Source organism: Narcine bancroftii, chromosome 5 (genome assembly GCF_036971445.1).
Source record: "Narcine bancroftii isolate sNarBan1 chromosome 5, sNarBan1.hap1, whole genome shotgun sequence".
NCBI lineage: Eukaryota > Metazoa > Chordata > Chondrichthyes > Torpediniformes > Narcinidae > Narcine > Narcine bancroftii.
The window spans coordinates 203681130-203695889 of record NC_091473.1 but is presented as its reverse complement, the minus strand read 5'-3'; the positions used below and the strand labels follow the sequence as shown (position 1 = coordinate 203695889).

The following is a 14760-nucleotide window of genomic DNA, read 5'->3' as shown; positions in this document are numbered from 1 at the left end:
GTCCACATCCACATAACCCTGCAAGGTCCTCATCTGGGACAGGATCCACATCTGAGGCAGGGTCTACATCTACGTCACCCTGCAAGGTCCACATCTGGGGTAGGGCCCACAGCTGGAGCAGGGTCCAAGTCTGGGGAAGTATTTATATATGGGGCAGGTGCCAGTGGGGAGAGACTGCTCCCTCTGCTGGCCGGGTAGTTGCACGCTGACGACACTGCCTTGGTGAGATAGTCACGTGATTCTCAGAAAGCGTCTGATCACCCTGAGAGTATAAACAAGGAGCGGAAAGCAGGAAGTGTCTGTGAGAGAGGCGCTGGCGGTGGGAGAGGGGCGACCGGTGGAAGAGGAACAACCAGTGGAAGAGGAACAACCAGTGGGAGAGGGGCGACCGGTGGAAGAGGAACAACCAGTGGGAGAGGGGCTAAGTGGCCGGACGCGGATCTCTCGCCTCACACGGCAGACCTACCAAGTAAGTTCAGACAGGTACGAGACGGGGACTGAACCGGGACGCGGGGTGGGGGGTGGAAGGTGAAGTGGTGGGGAGACGGGCCGGGGAAGGGTATAACGACCTCCCCAAAACTGGGGACATCGGAGTGCGATCGCTGCTCCTCTGGGGCTCGGGGTCCCCTCCTCCTTCTCCCTCCCCTCCTCCCCTCCCCCCTCCCCCTCCCCCCCCCTCCCCCCTCCCCGCTCCCGCTCCCCCCTCCCCCCTCCGCTCCCTCCCGCTCCCCCCCTCCCCGCTCCCCCCCTCCCCGCTCCCCCCCTCCCGCTCCCCCCCTCCCCGCCCCCCCTCCCCCTCCCCCCCCTCCCCGCTCCCCCCCTCCCCGCTCCCCCCTCCCCGCTCCCCCCCTCCCCCCCCCCCTCCCCGCTCCCCCCCTCCCCGCTCCCCCCCTCCCCGCTCCCCCCCTCCACCCCCGCTCCCCCCCTTCCCTCCGCTCCCTCCCCTCCCCGCTCCCCCCGCTCCCCCGCTCCCCCCTCCCCGCTCCCCCCCTCCCCGCTCCCCCCTCCCCGCTCCCCCCTCCCCGCTCCCCCCTCCCCGCTCCCCCCCTCCCCGCTCCCTCCCGCCCCCCTCCCCGCTCCCCCCCTCCCCGCTCCCCCCCCCCCCCCCCCTCCCCGCTCCCCCCCTCCCCGCTCCCCCCTCCCCGCTCCCCCCCCTCCCCGCTCCCCCCTCCCCGCTCCCCCCCTCCCCGCTCCCCCCCTCCCCGCTCCCCCCCCTCCCCGCTCCCCCCCTCCCCGCTCCCCCCCTCCCCGCTCCCCCCTCCCCGCTCCCCCCCTCCCCGTCCCCCTCCGCTCCCCCCCTCCCCGCTCCCCCCCGCTCCCCCCGCTCCCCCCCTCCCGCTCCCCCCCTCCCCGCTCCCCCCCTCCCCCGCTCCCCCCCTCCCCGCTCCCCCCCTCCCCCGCTCCCCCCCCTCCCGCTCCCCCCCTCCCGCTCCCCCCCTCCCCGCTCCCCCTCCCCTCCCCTCCCGCTCCCCCCCTCCCCGCTCCCCCCCTCCCCGCTCCCCCCCCTCCTCCGCTCCCCCCCTCCCCGCTCCCCCCCTCCCCGCTCCCCCCCCTCCCCGCTCCCCCCCCGCCACCTCCCGCTCCCCCCCCTCCCCGCTCCCCCCCTCCCCGCTCCCCCCCTCCCCGCTCCCCCCCTCCCCCGCTCCCCCCCCTCCCCGCTCCCCCCTCCCCGCTCCCCCCCTCCCCGCTCCCCCCTCCCCGCTCCCCCCCTCCCGCTCCCCCCCTCCCCGCTCCCCCCCTCACACGCTCCCCCCCTCCCCCGCTCCCCCCCTCCCCGCTCCCCCCCCCTCCCCGCTCCCCCCCCGCTACCCCCCTCCGCTCCCCCCCTCCCCGCTCCCCCCCCTCCCCCGCTCCCCCCCCCTCCCCGCTCCCCCCTCCCCGCTCCCCCCCTCCCCGCTCCCCCCCTCCCCGCTCCCCCCCTCCCCGCTCCCCCCCCTCCCCCGCTCCCCCCCTCCCGCTCCCCCCCTCCCCGCTCCCCCCCCTCCCCGCTCCCCCCCTCCCCGCTCCCCCCCCTCCCCGCTCCCCCCCTCCCCGCTCCCCCCCTCCCCGCTCCCCCCCCTCCCCGCTCCCCCCCCTCCCCCGCTCCCCCCCTCCCCGCTCCCCCCCTCCCCGCTCCCCCTCCCGCTCCCCCCCTCCCCGCTCCCCCCTCCCCGCTCCCCCCCTCCCCGCTCCCCCCCTCCCGCTCCCCCCTCCCCGCTCCCCCCCTCCCCGCTCCCCCCCCTCCCCGCTCCCCCCCTCCCCGCTCCCCCCCTCCCCGCTCCCCCCCTCCCCGCTCCCCCCCTCCCGCTCCCCATCCCCGCTCCCCCCTCCCCGCTCCCCCCCTCCCCGCTCCCCCCCTCCCCGCTCCCCACCGCTCACCCGCTCACCCCCTCCCCGCTCCCCCCCTCCCCCTCCCCCCCTCCTCTGGGTGAGGTCATGGAATGGGGAAGGCACACCCCACCACGGCAACAGTGAGTGGAGACTTGGCAGGTGGATGGAGACCCTGACCCCTGACCTACCTGCCTCAGATCCCACGATGGGTGGTCGCCCACGGTCCACCCGCAAGCTGAAACAGTGGATGATGGAGCAGGTGGATGGGGAGCAGTGTCCCCGGCCTGGTTTGGGAGGATCGCAAGCTCGGGATGTTCCGCATTCCCTGGAAGCACGCCGGCAAGCAAGACTACAGGCATGATGAGGATGCTGCCATCTTCAAGGTGAACCCTGACCCCATTCGTCCATCAACCCTCTTCCCCACCCCCCCCAACCCCTCCTTTCCCCCCTTCCTCTCCTCTCCCCCTTCCCTATCCCTGGGAGTGTGTGACAGGACGGTGCGGAGGGAACTTCACTCTGTGTCTGTCCCTCAGAGTGTGTGACTGGATGGTGCGGAGGGAACTTCATTCTGTGTCTGTCCCCAGGAGTGTGTGACAGGACGGTGCGGAGGGAACATCACTCTGTGTCTGTCCCCGGGAGTGTGACGGGATGTTGCAGAGAGAGCTTCACTCTGTGTCTGTCCCCGGGAGTGTGTGATGGGATGTTGCGGAGGGAACTTCACTCTGTGTCTGTCCCCCCGGGAGTATATGACGGGATGGTGAGGAGAGAACTTCACTCTGTGTCTGTTCCCCGGAGTGTGTGACGGGATGTGGGGAGGGAGCTTCACTCTTTGTCTGTCCCCGGGAGTGTGTGATGGGACGTTGCGGAGGGAGCTTCACTCTGTGTCTGCCCCCGGGAGTGTGTGATGGACACGGTGCAGAGAGAACTTCAATTCTGTGTCTGTCCCCGGGAGTGTGTGACGGGATGTTGCGGAGGGAGCTTCACTCTGTGTCTGTCCCCGGGAGTGTATGACGGGATGGTGCGGAGAGAATTTCACTTTGTGTCTGACTCCGGGAGGTGTGACGGGACTGTACGGAGGGAACCTCACTCTGTTTCTGTCCCCGGGAGTGTGTGCCTGGACAGTGCAGAGGGAGCTTCATTCTGTGTCTGTCCCCGGGAGTGTGTGACGGGACGGTGCGGAGTGAACCTCACTCTGTTTCTGCCCCGGGAGTGTGTGACTGGACAGTGCGGAGGGAGCTTCACTCTCCAGGAGTGTGAACTGTTATCAATGGGATGTTTCTGTCCGGGACAGGCTTGGGCCAAGTTCAAGGGAAATACAAGGAGGGAGACAAGATTGATCCGCCACATGGAAGACGCGAATGAGGTGTGCGCTGAACAAGAGCAGCGAGTTCGAGGAGGTTCCACAGAGATCTCAGCTCGATATCTCTGAACCATACAGGTGTACCGGATCATCGAGGGGGGGCGCAGAGAAAAGTGAAGCACCGGGCAGGGCTGGGGCTGGGAAGGGCATGTTGGACCTAGCAGCATGGTGGGGCAGGGGATTGGGATGAGTGATTGGGGTGGTTGTCAGGGTTGGGGTGAGACTGGGGTCACGGCCGGCGAGGAGTAAGGAGATGGGGTGGTACTGTGTTAATCTGTCTCACACCCTCTCTCCTCTCCCCCCAATCCTCCCTCCATCTCTCTCCCCCCATCCTCCCCTCCATCTCTCTCCCCCCCATCCTCCCCTCCATCTCTCTCCCCCCATCCTCCCCTCCATCTCTCTCCCCCCCATCCTCCCCTCCATCTCTCTCCCCCCATCCTCCCCTCCATCTCTCTCCCCCCCATCCTCCCCTCCATCTCTCTCCCCCCCATCCTCCCCTCCATCTCTCTCCCCCCCATCCTCCCCTACATCTCTCTCCCCCCCATCCTCCCCTCCATCTCTCTCCCCCCCATCCTCCCCTCCATCTCTCTCCCCCCCATCCTCCCCTCCATCTCTCTCCCCCCATCCTCCCCTCCATCTCTCTCCCCCCCATCCTTCCCCTCCATCTCTCTCCCCCCCATCCTCCCCTCCATCTCTCTCCCCCCCATCCTCCCCTCCATCTCTCTCCCCCCATCCTCCCTCCATCTCTCTCCCCCCCATCCTCCCCTCCATCTCTCTCCCCCCCATCCTCCCCTCCATCTCTCTCTCCCCCCATCCTCCCCTCCATCTCTCTCCCCCCATCCTCCCCTCCATCTCTCTCCCCCCCATCCTCCCCTCCATCTCTCTCCCCCCCATCCTCCCTCCATCTCTCTCCCCCCCATCCTCCCCTCCATCTCTCTCCCCCCCATCCTCCCCTCCATCTCTCTCCCCCCCATCCTCCCCTCCATCTCTCTCCCCCCATCCTCCCCTCCATCTCTCTCCCCCCCATCCTCCCCTCCATCTCTCTGCCCCCCCATCCTCCCCTCCATCTCTCTGCCCCCCCATCCTCCCCTCCATCTCTCTGCCCCCCATCCTCCCCTCCATCTCTCTGCCCCCCCATCCTCCCCTCCATCTCTCTGCCCCCCCATCCTCCCCTCCATCTCTCTGCCCCCCCATCCTCCCCTCCATCTCTCTGCCCCCCATCCTCCCCTCCATCTCTCTGCCCCCCCATCCTCCCTCCATCTCTCTGCCCCCCCATCCTCCCCTCCATCTCTCTGCCCCCCATCCTCCCCTCCATCTCTCTGCCCCCCCATCCTCCCCTCCATCTCTCTGCCCACCCCATCCTCCCCTCCATCTCTCTGCCCCCCCATCCTCCCCTCCATCTCTCTGCCCCCCATCCTCCCCTCATCTCTCTGCCCCCCCATCCTCCCTCCATCTCTCTGCCCCCCCATCCTCCCCTCCATCTCTCTGCCCCCCCATCATCCCCCCCTCCATCTCTCTGCCCCCCCATCCTCCCCTCCATCTCTCTGCCCCCCCATCCTCCCCTCCATCTCTCTGCCCCCCCATCCTCCCCTCCATCTCTCTGCCCCCCCATCCTCCCCTCCATCTCTCTGCCCCCCCATCCTCCCCTCCATCTCTCTGCCCCCCCATCCTCCCCTCCATCTCTCTGCCCCCCCATCCTCCCCTCCATCTCTCTGCCCCCCCCATCCTCCCCTCCATCTCTCTGCCCCCCCATCCTCCCCTCCACACGCCACGCAGAGAAGCCTCTGATACTGAAACCGGATGTGATGTTGAAGTCGGAACTGCTGTCAGGAAGCGATTTTAGATCTGACTCGACCCAGCTGGGGATCAAGGTGAGGATGGGGCTGTCGGAGCCCAGGGTCTGAGACGGATGAGGGGGACGATCTCCCCTTTTCCCCCAGTCTCCCAGTTCTCGGCGGAGAGGGGTCCTCATTTCCTTGTTCCTGGGTGGGGAGTGTCTCCATCTCCCCCTCGCCCACTCCCCATATCCACAATTCCCTACTCCACACATCTCCCCTTCCCGACTCCCCCTCCCCATCTTCCCCTCATCTCCCCCTCCCCCGTATCCGCCCCCCCACTCATCTCCCTTGTCTTCTCCCCCTCCCCATATCTTCCCTTCTCGCCTCCCAATTCACAAGCGGGAGAGTGTCTCCCGGTTCTTGTTTGGGGGGGGGGTGGGGGATAGTGACTTACTCCTTGCTCGCGAGGTGGGTCAACTGACTGTCTCCTGCTTCTTGACCCTGAAGCTGGAGGAACAGGACAGTGGATGTGACCCCAGTTCGGGGTCGGGAAATGTCAGCACAAGAGGAGGGATCCCAGGAGAACCCACTGCTCAAACGGAATTTCAACTCCATCCTGAAAGGTCAGTCTCAGGGCCTGTGTGTGTGGGAGGCCTACCCCTGGGTCTCTGTGTGGGGAGGCCTGTCCCCTGGCAGCATGTCCTGGTCTTTGTGGTTAAGGCATGGAATTCGGCCCTGTGTATCTAGCCTGAGTCGAACTGTCTGTGGGGGAAGGGAGGTCAGGGCTGTCTGGGATGGTAAGGGCAACAGGATGAGGGGCTGTCAGGGCATGGGGGAAGAGGGGGGAGTGTCGGGATGGGGTAGGGTCTGGGGACGGGTGTGTTGGGGGGTGAAGGGGAGGATCTGGGGGGTGACGGTGGAGTGTCTGGGAAAGGGGGTACCTGGGGGTGAGGATCTGGGGACAGGGGCATCTGACAACGAGGGGGAGGGTTTTGGGGCGAGGGGGTGACGGGTTGGGGGCGAGGAGGAGGATCTGGGGACAGGGTGGGTTCTCTCTGGGTGGGCACAGAGAGGTCTGAGGGGGAGCAGAGCGACAGGGAGCTAAGCCCTTAACCTGCTTCTTCCTCTGCCTCCAGTTGACGTCAACACCCATCTACTCGGTGACTTGGCCCCCTCTTCCCCTGGCATCCTGGACACAGGTAAGTGTGTGACCTCGGGGACCTCCCTCCCTCCCTTAATCAACTCCACCTTTACTCTCCCCTCCATCAATCCCCTCCCTCCTTCCCTCCCCTCCCTCAATCCCCACCCCTTTCCACTCCCTTCCCTCACTTCCTTCCCTCTCTCCCCTCCTTCAATCCCCTCCCTCCCTAACCCCTCCAATTTCCTCTCCCCTCCCTCACACTCTTTCCCTCACTACCCTCGCTCATTCCCTTCCCTCCCCCCGCTCGCAGGTCCCCCCCCCCGCTCGCAGGTCCCCCCCCCCCGCTCGCAGGTCCCCCCCCCGCTCGCAGGTCCCCCCCCCCCGCTCGCAGGTCCCCCCCCCCCGCTCGCAGGTCCCCCCCCCCCGCTCGCAGGTCCCCCCCCGCTCGCAGGTCCCCCCCCCGCTCGCAGGTCCCCCCCCGCTCGCAGGTCCCCCCCCGCTCGCAGGTCCCCCCCCCGCTCGCAGGTCCCCCCCCCCGCTCGCAGGTTCCCCCCCCCGCTCGCAGGTCCCCCCCCCGCTCGCAGGTCCCCCCCCTTGCCTCCCCTTCCCCATGCCCCCACTCACGGTCCCCCCCCCCTCCCCTCCCCCTTCCCATGCCCCCACTCACGGTCCCCCCCCTCCCTCCCCCTTCCCCATGCCCCCACTCACGGTCCCCCCCCTCCCCTCCCCCTTCCCCATGCCCCCCACTCACGGTTCCCCCCCCCTCCCCTCCCCCTTCCCATGCCCCCACTCACGTTCCCCCCCTCATGGTCCCCCCCATTCACGGTTCTCCCCCCTCTCCCTCCCCAGACCCCAACGCCATGTTTGTGTTGTTCCGCTACGGCGGGGTGGATGTGGGCAGTGCAGTGAGTCGTCACGGTTGCAAGATCTCATCAGCCCGTGCGCGGCCTGCAGGCGAAGCCTCCTTCGGCCCTCAGGCCCTGGAGAAGCTCAGCTTCCCCTCGCCGTCCTGCGTAGGCGACCCTGGCAAGAGGCAGGCCACCCAGGACCTCCTACCCTTCCTTGAGCGAGGCCTGATGCTGGACAGCAACAGCCACGGCATCTTCGCACAGCGCCTGTGCCAGGGGCGGGTCTACTGGATGGGCCCTGGGGGATCTGGTCGCCAAGCTGCCCAACAAGCTGGAGAGAAACCAGGTGGAGAAGCTGTTCGACCGTGCCGTCTTCGATCAAGGTGAGGGCCCGTGGGGTGGGGGTGGGGGCAGGGGTCAGAAGTCACAGCCGAAGGCCAGCAATGGTTGGAAGGGATCGATGGTTTGGGGGCAGAAGGCAGTCTGGATAAGGCGGGAGCATGGGTGAGAGGGTCAGGGTTACGGAAGGGTGTCAATGGTTGCCAGGCAGATGGGAAGGAGGGGGTCAGGGGTCTCAAGGCTGGAGTGAAGGAGGGGGGTTGTGGATCACGAGGTGGGGAGGTGAAGGAAGGTCAGGGTGGGGGTGAGGGGTCGCGAAGCGGAGATGGTCAGGGTGAGGGGTCGTGAAGCGGAGGTGGTCAGGGTGGGGGTAAGGGGTCACTAGGTGGAAGAGAAGGAGGGGATGAGAAATGTGAGCCATCCCCTAAGGTAGCTTGTGCCTCTCATCAGAGCTGGAGCTGTTCCAGAAAGGCCAAGGCGCGCTGCCCAGCACCAGGTCACTCTCTGCTTCGGTGAGGAGCTGAGCAAGGATGAGTCCACGACACCAAGCTCATTACCGTCCAGGTGAGAAGTCCCAGTCTCAATCCCGCCCCACCTGGTCCACTCCTGGATTCCACCCCATCGGTCTGCTCCGGGATCCTGTCCTTCTGATCTGATCCGGGATCCCCACCTCATCCACTCTGGGATCCTACCCCACCCAGTCTGCTCCAGGATCCCATCTTCCTGATCTGCTCCTGGATGTCCACCATCAATACATTCCGAGATCCTGCCCCACCCAGACCTCTCCGGGACCCCGTTCTTCTGATCTGCGCCGGGATCCCCCATCTGAATATGCTCAGGAATCCCACACCTCCTGATCCAGGATCCCACTGCTCCTGATCCGCTCTGGGATACCCCCACCCCCCACACTCGATCTGTTCCAGGATCTCCCTCTTGATCCCATCTGGGATTTCCCATTCCCATCTGCTGTGGGATCCCATTCTCCACCAGATCCGCTCCGGGATCCCCCCCTCCCGATCCGCTCCGGGATCCCCCCTCCCGATCCGCTCCGGGATCCCCCCCTCCCGATCCGCTCCGGGATCCCCCCCTCCGATCCGCTCCGGGATCCCCCCCTCCCGATCCGCTCCGGGATCCCCCCCTCCCGATCCGCTCCGGGATCCCCCCCTCCCATCTTGATCCGCTCCGGGATCCCCCCCTCCCATCTTGATCCGCTCCGGGATCCCCCCCTCCCATCTTGATCCGCTCCGGGATCCCCCCTCCCATCTTGATCCGCTCCGGGATCCCCCCCTCCCATCTTGATCCGCTCCGGGATCCCCCCCTCCCATCTTGATCCGCTCCGGGATCCCCCCCTCCCATCTTGATCCGCTCCGGGATCCCCCCCCTCCCCATCTTGATCCGCTCCGGGGATCCCCCCCCTCCCATCTTGATCGCTCCGGGGATCTCCCCCCTCCATCTTGATCCGCTCCGGGGATCCCCCCCTCCCATCTTGATCCGCTCCGGGGATCCCCCCCTCCCATCTTGATCCGCTTCCGGGGATCCCCCCCTCCCATCTTGATCCGCTCCGGGGATCCCCCCCTCCCATCTTGATCCGCTCCGGGATCCCCCCCTCCCATCTTGATCCGCTCCGGGGATCCCCCCCCCCCATCTTGATCCGCTCCGGGAATCCCCCCCCCCCATCTTGATCCGCTCCGGGAATCCCCCCCCCCCCATCTTGATCCGCTCCGGGATCCCCCCCAATCCTCCTGGTCTGCTCCGGATTCCATCCACCTAATCTGCTCCGGGATCCCACCACTCCAAGACCGAGGTCAAATCTATCTTGCTCCACTCTAGGTAGTGAACCTCAGCCCCCACCCAAAACATTGACCCTCGCTCCCTCTCCCCCCCACCCAGGACCCCGGACTGAACACCCCCATCTCTCCCACCTCAGGATCCTGCACACTGAGCCCTACCTCTTTTCCCTCTACCCCAGGATCCCAGGCACTGACCCATCCCCTCCTCCTTCTACCCCACCCCAGGTCCCCGGACGCTCAGCCCTGCCCCAGGATCCGCTCAGCCCCTCTACCCCAGGATCCCGGACACTGACCGCCCCCCCCCTCCGCCCACCCCAGTCACCGACCCCAGCCTCCCACCCACCTCCATCAGGATCCGGTCACTGACCCTCCTCCTCTTCCCCACTGCAGGTTCACCAGGTGGCTGCCCAGCGCCTCATTGACCAGAGAAGGAGATCCAGATGGCCTCGTTTCTGTTTCTCGAGCCTCTCTCTGACACAGGCTTCAGCCACGACCTGCAGCAGGTCTCCAATAGCCTCTTCCCCATTTTGCTGTGATCCTCCACTTTTTGACTCTGGGCCCAGGCCTTGGGTGAGTCCAGACCACTCTCCTACTTGCGCCTTGTGGCCTGGTCTCTTGGCTTCCAATTGCAATGCAGGGTGGGCGCCAGGCCTCAATCTTGGGTCCAAGGCCTCACAACCCTGTCTACTCGGCACCAGGATGTATAAACCAGGCCCCAAGCCTTCTAATGACTGCCCCTCAGGCCCCAGACCTCACAATACTTGATCCTGTGCTTGGGTTGCTCATCGCTCATGGGGCACCATGGCCTGCTGTCTTGGCCATGATCTGCAATTCCAGTCAGCCTCCAGACCTTGTAACTCTTTGTCCCGGGCTCCAGGCCTTGTTACCCCAAAGCCTGGGCCTCACCCCCCAAACCCTGCTCTCCCACGAAGCTGGTCTCAGCCCCTTCTGGATACCCCAACCTTTCACCCCCAACTCCATCCTGGGCCGGAGTGGCTGACGGGCCGAACCCACTGTTGTCTGTATTTGTCTGGTCGGGCACGCCTGTTGACCTGCTGTACCTGTGGCCCCGCCCACAGGCTCCTGAATAAAGGCAACTGTCCCACAGGCCCCTCCTCAGTGCAGGACAGTTGAGCAGTGTGGAATTACCAAAGGCAACTACCAACCGAACTCTGGCTCCGCTGCCTCGAGGGGTTCCTGCGGGCACCTTCAGCCATTGTGCAGTCAGGGACCAACAGATTGCAGGTATTGCTCTCCTGCGTCCGCACCCTGGTCTACTCCATGATCAGGGACACCGCATCGCACCAGGAGGGCCAATCCCTGCGAAAGATCAACGCTGTCTACAACAGGCATCTGCAAACAGCGACCCAGTGAATCGAACACCGAGAACCTTCGGGCCCTGCGAGCCCATGGAAGGGCCTGTGAATGCGACCGGTGCTAAGGACCTGATCCAGGGATACCCACGTCGCTGAGATCAGGTTGAACTACGTCCCCCAGAGACTTTTGGAGCAAGGGGAGCTCAATCTGCAGAGGCAGGTACGCTGGAGGTGACCCCTCCGGAATGTGAAGGCCTACTCGACCGATAATGTGGCTGCCTCGTGGTCACCCAGGGGTGGCTGCCATCCTGAACACAGTCACCCTCTGTAACAGCGATAAGCTACGACCTGACATTGGCTCGATCAGGACAGCCCGCACCGGCTTGCCAGGTCAGTGAGGGACGTTAAGGTAAACGGCTACGCAATGAGTTGCCTGTTCGACAGTGGGAGCGCAGAGAGCTTCATCCACCCCGACATGGGGCGGTGCTTCTTCCTTGCAGTAATGCCGGTGAACCAAAAGGTCTCCTTGGCCCCTAGATCGCACACAGTGGATGTCTGGGCTACTGTGTAGTGATTTGAACCGTGCAGGGTACAGATTATAAACTGGTGAAGTCACGTCCCTGCACTGTCGTACTGCTGGGACTTTCAATGTCACCTTGAAAGCGTGATGACGGACCCCATCGCCCCTCACTGTTAAAACCAACCGCTGCGTTCCACTCACCCCGGCCAACAACTCAGTCCCCGCCACACACATGAGCTGCAGGGCTCTTCACCCTTAAAATCGCCCCTCCACTGTCGTTCGCCTACCTCACCCCCTACTGGAAATCCGTCGTCACTAAAAGTAGCGCTGGGGGAAGGGCCTTAATCTGGGAAGAGGGTCAGGAGGGGATCATCGAAGCCTGCACCGGCCCTTGGTAGTGGAAAAAGGAGCAGGATGGTCCTGGACTATAGTTTGACCATCAACAGGTTCACCCTCCCCCGCATGGTGAACCAAACTGCACAGTATCAGGTCTTTTCCAGCATCCACCTGGTCGGCCTATTGCCACGCAATGGATAAATCTGTCCTGTTCCCAGGTGGGGAGAAATGCATCAGACTTCACCCAGGGTGGCCACCCTTAACCCAGGCTGGTCAGTTGAGAAGAGGCCCAAACTATTATCAAGACAGCGCAGCCCTGGCGCTATTCCTGGCCAGTCAATGATTTACCATTCTAATTGATCAACATTCAGTTTAACGGCCAGCAGCGGGTGAAATTTAAACAAGATTCTGAGGTGGAGAATTTAACTTTCACCTGCGTCTTGTATCATCCGGGGAGACGTAATGAGCCATTGGACACCCTGCCCCACAGGGCCTGGTCCAGTGTGCAGACGGACAGCCGACAAACCTGCCCAAATGATCTCTGCCACCCCAGAGTCCTTCCACTTCTTCAAAGCCAGCAACCTCCCATACTTCATCGGGGAACTCAGATCCATGACCAATAAGGGCCAGGTCTCTGCTGAGTGCAAACTACACTCTACCGGCTGGACGGGGATCAAAGCCACCCACCCCTTTGAGCGCCTCAGACCCCTGCCCTCCATAGACCACGGCGTGTATTCCTCGATGTCATCGACAAATTTTCCCGTTCGTCATCCCCTGCTCGGACATGAGTTATCGAGACACCGCGCAGCCTCTTCACTGTTCGGCTTCCACAGGGGCCGGGGGACCTCTTTATGAGTGACGAGCTGACCAGTACCTGTTGGCCATGGGCATTGCCATGAGCAGGACCACAAGCTACAACCACTGGGGAAAGGTGGAATGCTGTGGTCTAGAGGCCGTCCTGGCCCTGCAATCTCGGGGCCTTCCAGTTTCCTGCTGGCAAATGGTCCTCCTGAAGGCCCTCCACTCCATCAGGTCCCTTCTGCAACAAATGTCACACCCGCATGAACATGTGTTTTCCTTTCCCAGGAAATCAGCGACTGGGACCACCACGCTGCCGGCGTGGCTGACGTTCCTGAGCCCGGTTCCCCTCCGCAGCACTTGAGGGGCCATAAGTCTGACCCCTCCAGCCCCGGTCAAAAGGTCCACCACACCAACAGCCTGACGGACATGAGGACCTCACTGATCACCCCACCCCCCCAACCACACACGAATCACCTGGAGCATGCTTTACCCTGCCTCTTCCCCAACAGAGGACTCACCGTTGCTTACCCCAGTGGCTCGGCGCCGATGAGCACGTACTACAGGTGCCTGAGACCGTCCAGGGCCCCATAACTGCACCACAGCCAGAACCAGTACCACGACGGACCCAGACCACCTGAGAGACTTAATTTGTGACCTTTGTACATACCACTTCACCTGGCTGGACTCTTTAAATGCGAAGGTGAATGTGATAAACCACTGTTGTGTGTATTTGTCTGGTCCGGCACACCCTTTGGCTGGCTGTACCTGTGGCCCCCTCCCACAGGCTCCTGTATCAAGGTAACTGTACCTTCGGTTCAGGACAGTCAAGCAGCATGGATGTGCCTTTGTCTTTAGTGAATAAAAGCCTATTGGTTTCTCAACCTCCGTCTGCGAGTAATTGATGGTTCATCTCACACTTTGTTCCTGGTTGGGGGGGTGGGCCAGAGCTGCCAGCAATCAGACCCCATCCTAGCACTGAACCACGTCACCCTCCAACACCCACACCAGAAACTCCCCTCCTTCACTCCCATATCCTTCACCTCTCCTGGTTCTCCTGTGGTTGTCCCGACTACCTCGTTCAGTTCATACCCCTTGCCCCACGCTGCGTGGAGTGCGGGAGTCGTAGGTAGGGGTTGGGGGGAGGTTGTAAATAATGTGAAGCTCTCTCTCTCCTCTCCCCTCTATCCCCCTCCTCTCTCCTACCCCTCCACTCCTTTTTCTCTATGTCCCCTCTTTCTATCTCTATCTCCTCTTCTCCCTTTGTCTTCCTCTCCCCCTCTCTTCTATCTCTCCCCTTTCTCACCTCTCTCCTCCCTCCCCTCACTTTTCCTCTCTCCCTCTCTCTCCCCCTTTATCTCCCCTCCTCTCTCCCTCCCTCTCCACTATCTCGCCTCTCTCTCTCGTTCCTTTCTCCTCTCTCCCTCACTTCTTTCTCCTCTCTCTCCCTTCTCATCTTTCTCTGTCCTCTCTCTTTCTCCCCTTGCACCTTTCTCTCTCCCCTCACTCTCTACCTGTGTTATTCCATCTGCTATTTTGTGATGTTTGGATCCTTTCTAGCCATCCCAGTCCTGCATCTGCCGCTTTCCCTCACGTGCCCACGCTCGTGAACACCTTCGTGCGCCAAGTCTCGTCAGCCTGCATGTGACCCACATGTGTGGCCCCCACCCACAACGAGGGTGTTGACGTGCATACACACGCTTACCCTGCCTAGAGACAGGTATCTTGATTCCAGGGGAAAATGTCACACACTGGGGAGGGATATGAGCCTTTTGGGGTCGGGGGGAGATTTAAGGAGGCGTGTGGGGAAGCATTTACACAGGGTGGTGGGTCGGCCTTTGGGAAGGTGGGTGGGTGGTGGGTGGAGGGGAGAAAGCAGATTCGACAGTAGTGTTTAAGGGGATCCAGTCACACACAGACATGATGAGGGTGAAGGCAGCGGGGGTTTTATTTGGCCACCGTGCCCCACCCTAACACAGAGGAGCAGAATCAGGCTATTCGATGGCAGTGGCCATGCTGGACCGGGTGGGGGGGGGGGGGAATGTCAGTGGCCATCCTGGGCGGATGGGGGAGGGGGTTGGCAGTGGCCGTGCTGGACTGAGGTCGGGAGATGGCAGTGGCCATGCTGGACTGGGGTGGGGGGGGGGGGTGTGAATGGCAGTTGCCGTGTTGGACCGGGGTGGGGGAGGTGAATGGCAGTTGCTGTGTTGGACCGGGGGTGGGG

General features: G+C 64.0%; 1 pseudogene; it reads left to right on the top strand.

Annotated features, from left to right (window-relative positions):
* The first annotated feature begins 256 nt into the window (after window positions 1–256).
* LOC138764606 (interferon regulatory factor 8-like) lies at window positions 257–13420 on the top strand (annotated as a pseudogene).
* Window positions 13421–14760: the final 1340 nt, after the last annotated feature.